Consider the following 7,965-nt stretch of genomic DNA (forward strand, 5'->3'; position numbering starts at 1 on the left):
CTAGACAGGATGTTCCGGGGATCAACTTCATGTTGGTTTTTAGGCCTTGTCTAGGGTCGGTTTATGATCACCGTGCGTGGCCACCAGGCTCAATCACGCGTAGGATGTTCCGATTATGTGGTGAAAACCCTAAATCGTAGTAGGTCGTTTTAGCTTTATATTGATCAAGCGGGACCACGATGTGATTGTGCACCTCGTACGAATCATGGGTGGATCGGCTCCTTGAGCCGATTCACGAGACAACCCGAGAGCCGATCGAGGATCGTATTTAATGTTTACGTGTATGCCATGCAGGAAACTAAGCGAGGCAAATCCATCACCTTCCTGACCAGGTATAGGTCAGGTGGCACGCCCTTGCACCAGCATCGGACTTGCGTGCCGAGTCTTTGCGGGCCGTCGCTCGAGGGACCGGGGCCAGCCGCAGTCACCGGAGCCTCCCGGCTCTACCTGTGTTGCCCGTCGCTGCTCGCCGGTGGGTTTCGACCGCAACACATTCACGGCACGCCCGGTGGGACATTCTTCGACATCAACCGCATCGACATCTACATCTGAGATGGCGGAAGGTACTCCGGTCACGTACGAGGATCTGACCGAGGAGCTCAAGAAGAAGTATGACGAGGTCAAAGCGATCCTCGAAGCCGACCTCGTCGGCTCTTTCCGAAGAACCCGCTCACACGGCATCGGGTGGAAGGGGTTCTCACCGAGGGCGCGCTCGATGGAGTGGGCCTGTCCGCCCCGTCGAAGAACGCACCAGGTCTCGCGTCGGGAGATTAACTTCATGGTAGCTCACTCGCCGCACCGCCATTCCGAGAGCCTCGGTGAACACGTTGGAGCGTGTCGCTCTTCGGGTGATCCAGGAAATCATGAGGCATCGCACTCTCCGTCGGGACCAGCTCTAGGGACTCACCAAGGAGAGATGCCACTCCAGTCCCGACCACCGCTGCCATTTGCGTTGGCAGCACCAGAAGTGCCGAGTTCACCGGCATACGTCGTCTACAAGATCGGTGGTGACCCTAGTGATTACCAGTTCTTGCATGAGGCGCCTAAGGAGATCCCTCACGGATACACGTGCACATACGTGCCGGACCGCGAGTAGCTGGGCACTCACGAACCGAGCTGCAACAGCGGGGACTTCCGGAACAGCGGGGAGGAACTTCGGGAACGAGATCTTGAGAAGCAGACGTGGCTAGCTAAGTATGCCACTCCGATAAACCTCCAGAGCCCAACTCCTGCAGTTGGCTCAGAGCTTGAGAAGCAAGCGTGGCTGGCTAAATATGCCACTCCGGCGAATCTTCAGAGTTCGACTCCTGCAGCCAGCACCGCGGATCAGATCAGTACAATCTTGAGAGACCAGTTCGGCATGGTGCCGAAAAGGAGGGCAATCGGCTATTCCAAGCCGTACCCCAACGAGTACGACTTGATCCCACTACCACCCAAATATCGGCTCCCTGAATTCTCCAAATTTAGTGGATCAGATGGTTCCAGCTCAATCGAGCATGTGAGCCGATATTTGGCACAGGCGGGCACGATCTCGGCGTCGGATGAGCTGCGGGTGAGGTTCTTCGCACGATCCCTCACAGCATTGGCTTTCGGGTGGTACACATCGCTGCCACCGGACTCAATCCGGACTTGGAAGCAGTTGGAAGAACAGTTCCACATGCGGTATCACTCGGAGGCTTCCGAGGCCGGCATTGCCGATCTAGCACAAGTACGACGAAGCGCGGAGAAACGAGTGTCGAATACATCCGGCGCTTCAGGACCGTTAGGAACCGATGCTATTCGGCTCGTGTGACTGAAAAGAAGCGGTCGAGTTGGCGGTGGTGGGTCTCGCATCACCGATCAAGGATGTGGCCTCCCAACCGAGACTACCCTTCACCGGCGCACATGGTGCGTAAGGCGTCATTATATGAACATCGCCACCCGGAGGTATACCAGGATAAATTCAAGCGTGCGGTGGTCCTGGTTGAGGTAGATGAAGATGAAGGCTGCGTGTGGGATCAAGAGGTAGCAAGTGGCTGAATGGACTCGGGGGGGGGGGCAAGCCCCGTGTCCCGCAAGTGGGTTAAGCCACAAGGTCCTCCAAGAGGGTTTGACTTCGATGTGACCAAGGGCTGAGCAAATTTTCGACCTCTTACTTAAGGAGAAGCGGCTAAAGGTACCCGAAGGCCACAAGATCCCCACGGCTCGAGAGCTGAACGGAAAGCCATACCGCAAGTGGCATAACACGTTCACCCATGCCACCAACGACCGCAGAGTGTGGCGTCGGCGAGATCCAAATGGCGATAGAACAAGGGCGGCTAATTTTTAGCCGCACGCCATGAAAGTTGACACACACCCCTTCCCCGCCGTTAACATGGTGGAGTGCACTTACCCCGGGAGGTGCCAGCCCAGGCTTCTCGTTCAACATCAACATGGTAGGACCTGGGCACCACTCGGTAAGGACAGAGACGAGGGCAGCTTGCTCTCATGACAACGACAAAGAGGAAGCCGTTCCACGCGATCGGCTCCGGCACGATGGCAAGCGCTACATCACGGAGGGAGAAGTGAAGAATGTGAGATATCAGCGACCTCTCTTTGATCACCTCCTCAACAAATACGTGAGTCAATACGACCAACGCCGACGATACGACAACGATGACGAAAGAGATCGTCTGGCTAGGGACGCCAGAGACATCGTCGGCATGATCGTGACGAGGAGAGATATGAGCGCCACGCCAAGGAGAGAGAGCAAGACGACGTGGATAGGCACCGGGACCTGTCCCTTCTTCGGACACTCGCTGGGATTCGGGAATGAGCCGATTGCCTACAATCGGCAACGCGCCGTAATGTAGACGAAGAAGAAGGATACGGCTAACGTGTCCGTGTTCAAACGTCTAGGGCCTCTCCCGCCTCGAACAAGTACGCCGAGTCCTCTCGGGTGGAAGATCTCGAGGAACTAGAGGACGATGATGAAGAAGAAGAAGATAAGTACCACCGGCCAAGGTGGTGCCCTGATGGACTCAGCCATTCCCAAAAGCGTAGGGTTCAGCGACTATGTGGTTTGGAGGAAGCCGAAAGGTTATACCCGCACACGTTAAGGAAGGCGCGGCCCGATCCGGCCGCGAAAATTCAGCGAACTCGGACGAAGAAGGACGACCACAAAAGAAAGAGTGGCGCCCGGACAAAAGAAAGCCGATGATGAGACATCGGCCGGCACGAACATGGTGTTCATCCTTCCGACGGAGTTTAGTGCTCCAGGATTAGGCGAAGCACCCGTGGCACAACTTGACTGCGGCCCACGGCCGACTATCTTTGAGAAGCCACGAGAAAGAAGCTACGGACACCCGAAGGCCCCGTACTTGCGAGATTATATCAATGGGCAGCCTATCAACAAGATGCTGGTGGACACCGGAGCGGCGAGTCAACATTATGCCATACTCCATGCTTCGTCGGGTCGGGACGCTTTAGCTCGGACCTGATCAAGACCAACGTTACACCGAGCGATTTCAACGGCCAAGCATCCGACGCACAAGGTGTTTTGAACGTGGATCCGACCATAGGAAGGAAAACCATCCCTACGACGTTCTTTATTGTCGATAGCAAGAGCACCTATGCTGTCCTCGCTAGGGAGAGATTGGATCCACGCCAATCGTTGCATTCCATCCATGATGCACCAATGCTTAATACAAATGGGATGGAGATGAAGTGGAGGTCGTCCACGCGGATGACTCGGCCGAGATTTCAACGGCCGGCATGAACGTTTGGGAGACGACGAGCCAAGAGCCACTCTCGGGCATCAATTTGGACGACTCGCGAGCGCATCGACGTGACGAAGGACGGGGTTAGGCTGGTCTTATCCACCGGCCCGACCGTATAGCAAGAACAAATCTATGGACGAACGTGGCGAGGCCGGTCCTTGTGATCGGCCCCAAAGATCTATGGACGAACATTGCAAAACCTTCATTGAGTGATTCAATCAACATGGAGGCCGATTCCAAGCAATCGGCCAAAATTATCCTCACCATATGTTCAACCTGTGTTCAACGTCGATCTAATGGGCAACGGGTTTACGTCGGCTGATGAGTTGGAAGAAGTCAACATTGGTCCTAACGGAGCCGACGTTCAAATACGATGCCTTGGCTAACTACGGAGCCGATATCCGCAGCTACTCGGCAGATTCGGCTCGGGGGCACCTAATCGATGAACATGTGCGATACATGTGCGGTGAAATATTGGGGGCCGATAGAAAAATCGGCCGAGAGAAAAAAAATTCTCATGATGTAGAGCCGATGCACGTACATCGACTTTAGAGCTAAGAAACAAAGCCGATGCACAGCCATCGACTCTAGAGCAAATTACACAAGATCTACCAGCTGCGTGTTCAAGATGCGGGGTTCGGCCAAGTCGGCCTTCTGCTTCTTCGAGGGAGTGAACGATGAGAGCTTCCTCAGCTTCAACGAGCTATTGCCTGAACCTTCTCTTCGAGGACCTCCAACCCTTTGCGCAAGGTCGCCGGTTCAGACGATCGTCGTTAGAGGTATCGGTTGGCGTACAAGACAGCCTTTTTCTCATTAAGCCGTTGGTGTTTCGATCTCGCAATATCGGCTTTCGACGGAAGAAAAGGTGATCGGCTCGGTGTATCTACCGTCGGCTTGGCCAAGTTGGCCACCTTCTCACCTACACTCGTAGGAATGGCTAGGACCGAGTGGCCGACCTTTTCTTGGAAGCCGATGGTGGCAAGTCCGGCTGGCTCTGCGTAGTGGTTTTCTCGCATTTGCTCGAGCTTGGGTCCATTTGTCCGAACCGTGTGTCCTCACCGCTATTCTCGCCTTGACCGAGGCTCTGGGGCAGCTGACTCGGTAGATGATCTGTTTTTAGAAGCCGATTGGGGTGTCATCGGCTGGCCCTGCGTCATAACCTTCTTCAAAGATGGTGAGTTCTTGCAGAAGAGGATCACTGGAGCTGGTGGGAGGAATTTAAGGGCTCTCTTGAAGGCATGGGTTTTCCACGTTGTCCACCAGATCTCAAAGTCATCAGTCGAAGAGTTGAAGGATAGATTGTGAAGGACCGATGCGTTGCCATCGGCTCATTGAGCATTGGCTAAGTGGACAATCGGCAAAGTCAGTATGAGGGGAAATCGGCTAAATTAGCATAAAGGAAATCGGCAAAATCAAATTGAGGGAAATTCTTCATTGATAATGGGATTTCTTACATAAAGAGCTGATTGCTCTCAAAAGGAAGTACCAGGGGATACATTGCCCCATCTACTACTACCGATCCTATGCTAAGGGTCCTATCTATGGGCCGTCGCCGCCCTCGTCGTCGCCGTCGTCGCCGCCGCTCGTCGGCGCTATTCCCGGCGGGCTCGTCGTCGTCGCTGCCGCGGCCGCCGGCGGGCCCTCGTTGTCCTCGTCTCTCCTCGTCGGCGTCGTCGTCGCCGTCGAAGTCGCTGAGGTTCCCCGGCCAAGGGCGAGCGCTTGGCCGGCGGTTCATCGGAGGAGGTGTCGTCCCCTCCTCCTCCTCCTCCTCCTCCTCGGAGGAGGAGGTGAAGTCATCCCAGGAGAAGCGATCGTCATCGCTCTCCTCCTCCGTTTCCCCGTCGGCAAGGAAGCGGAGGTCACTTTCCCCGTCGGTCGAGGACTTGTCGTTCTCATACCAGACGGAGAAGTCGTGACTGGACTCGTCCCCGTCTTCGATGGCACGGCGAATGCTGGCCTCGTGGGCCTCCTTCGGGTCCCACTCCGGCGTCGGCTCGCGGGAGGGGGAGGACTGGGTGGAAAGACCCGACGAGGCGGAGGAGGAAGAAGACATGGTGGCGAAGGAGGGCTTTTGGAGTGCTAATGCGAAGGGGATGAAGAAGGGAACTACGGGATGCGGTTAAAATAAAGGGATATAGTGGAGATTCAATGCCACGAGCAGCTTCCGAGGAAGTGGTGCCCAAAGAAAAAAAATTGGCCAGGTCACGCGGAGAAGTGGAGGAGGCAAGGCATCATGAAGGATACCGCGGTGGTTCTCGCTCTCGCCACGACATGACCCGACGAAGAAAAGCGTAGTGATTTTGGAATTGTCATTTCCAAAACCAGGGGGGCATGTGTTATCATCAGAATTTGACCGGATCAGAGGTGGGCCGCGATTAAAGATGGGCTTGAAGAATATATATGGAAGATATACATGAATCGGCCTTGTATACAAAGTTTGGGCTAGTTTGCCCGTGTATCTGTAATATAGTGGGATATGTGTCGGTTAGATAGAGTTTGGCTCGTGCACGGTTGAGATTATTCCCACGTTAGAAAGTCTACGGACTATAAATATGTATCTAGGGTTACTGAAATAAACAACAATCACGTTCACCACAAACCAATCTAGGCGCATCGCCAACTCCCTTGTCTCGAGGGTTTCTTCCGGGTAAGATCATGCTGCCTAGATCGCATCTTGCGATCTAGGCGTACAAGTTTATTCGCTGTTCATGCGTTGCTCGTGCTGAAGCCTTGTTGATGGCGAGCAACGTAGTTATCATAGATGTGTTAGGGTTAGCATTGTTTCATCGTATCATATGCTTTCGTCCGTGCAACCCTTAGACGTTTAGCCGCCCTTACACCTATCTTAGGTGTAAGGGCGGCACCTCGCTTGATCATTATTTAGTAGATCCGATCCGTTATGATTGCTCCTTGTTCTTCAAGGATTAGTTTAATATCCGCATAGTTAGGCCTTACAAACGGGTTGAAGGATCCAAGTGGCGCGTAGGGTGTAGTTTGCTAGCCCTAGACAGGATGTTCCGGGATCAACTTCATGTTGGTTTTTAGGCCTTGTCTAGGGTCGGTTTATGATCACCGCGCGTGGCCGCCATGCTCAATCACACGTAGGATGTTCCGATTATGTGGTGAAAACCCTAAATCGTAGTAGGTCGTTTTAGCTTTATATTGATCAAGCAGGACCACCATGTGATCGTGCACCTCGTACGAATCATGGGTGGATCGGCTCCTTGAGCCGATTCACAGGACAACCTGAGAGCCGATCGAGGCTCGTATTTAATGTTTACGTGTATGCCATACAGGAAACTAAGCGAGGCAAATCCATCACCTTCCTGACCAGGTATAGGTCAGGTGGCACGCCCTTGCACCAAGCATCGGACGTGCGTGCCGAGTCTTTGCGGGCCGTCGCTCGAGGGACCGGGCCAGCCGCAGCTCCGGGAGCCTCCCGCTCTCATCGTGTTGCCCGTCGCCGCTCGCCGGTGGGTTTCTGACCGCAACATATGCAGCCACCCATGTTGGAAAATAAACTCCTTAGCCGTATTCTCCAACCGTGTAGACACCTCCATACAGAGGTCGTGATCTTTCAAGCTCTGAAGTGGCGACTATGAACGGAGCTAAGCTGTGCACCGGTAGATGACCTGCAAAAGAGACCAATTTTTATCATTAAAATCTTGTCATTTCTACATAGTCAAATCGACCATACAACAGCCCACTCGATAAGCCTTTTCAACCTAGAATCCACCCCATTTATCCAATTGCCAAAAATATCCGCAATGCTACGAGGTAGGTATAGGATAGACCATATCTGAATGATTGACCATGTAGATCTAGCAACCCAACAGTTGAAAAAAGGTGTTTTATTGTCTCATCTTTATGACAGAAAACACATTTGTTGCAGCCCTACCAGTTGCGTTTTGCAAGGTTATCTTTAGTAAAAATCACACCCCGACGAAGATGCCATGCAAAGACCTTTATTTTTAGAGGTATCTTCATCCTTCAGATGGACTTATTATTGAAAACCGGTTGATCGGGTATAATTAATGCTTTGTGCATGGAACTTACCGAGAATATGCCATTCTTGGTAAGGCTCCAACAGAATTTATCAATTACATAAACCAACTGGATTGGAGCTAACCTCCATAGCAATTCATTCGAACCGGCTAGGCGGGGACCAATAAGATCACTCCTTAATTTCGTAGAGGACGGATAAGTTTCCACCCCCTTATGTAAGGTA

This window comes from Lolium rigidum, chromosome 7 (genome assembly GCF_022539505.1).
Source record: "Lolium rigidum isolate FL_2022 chromosome 7, APGP_CSIRO_Lrig_0.1, whole genome shotgun sequence".
Taxonomy (NCBI): Eukaryota; Viridiplantae; Streptophyta; class Magnoliopsida; order Poales; family Poaceae; genus Lolium; species Lolium rigidum.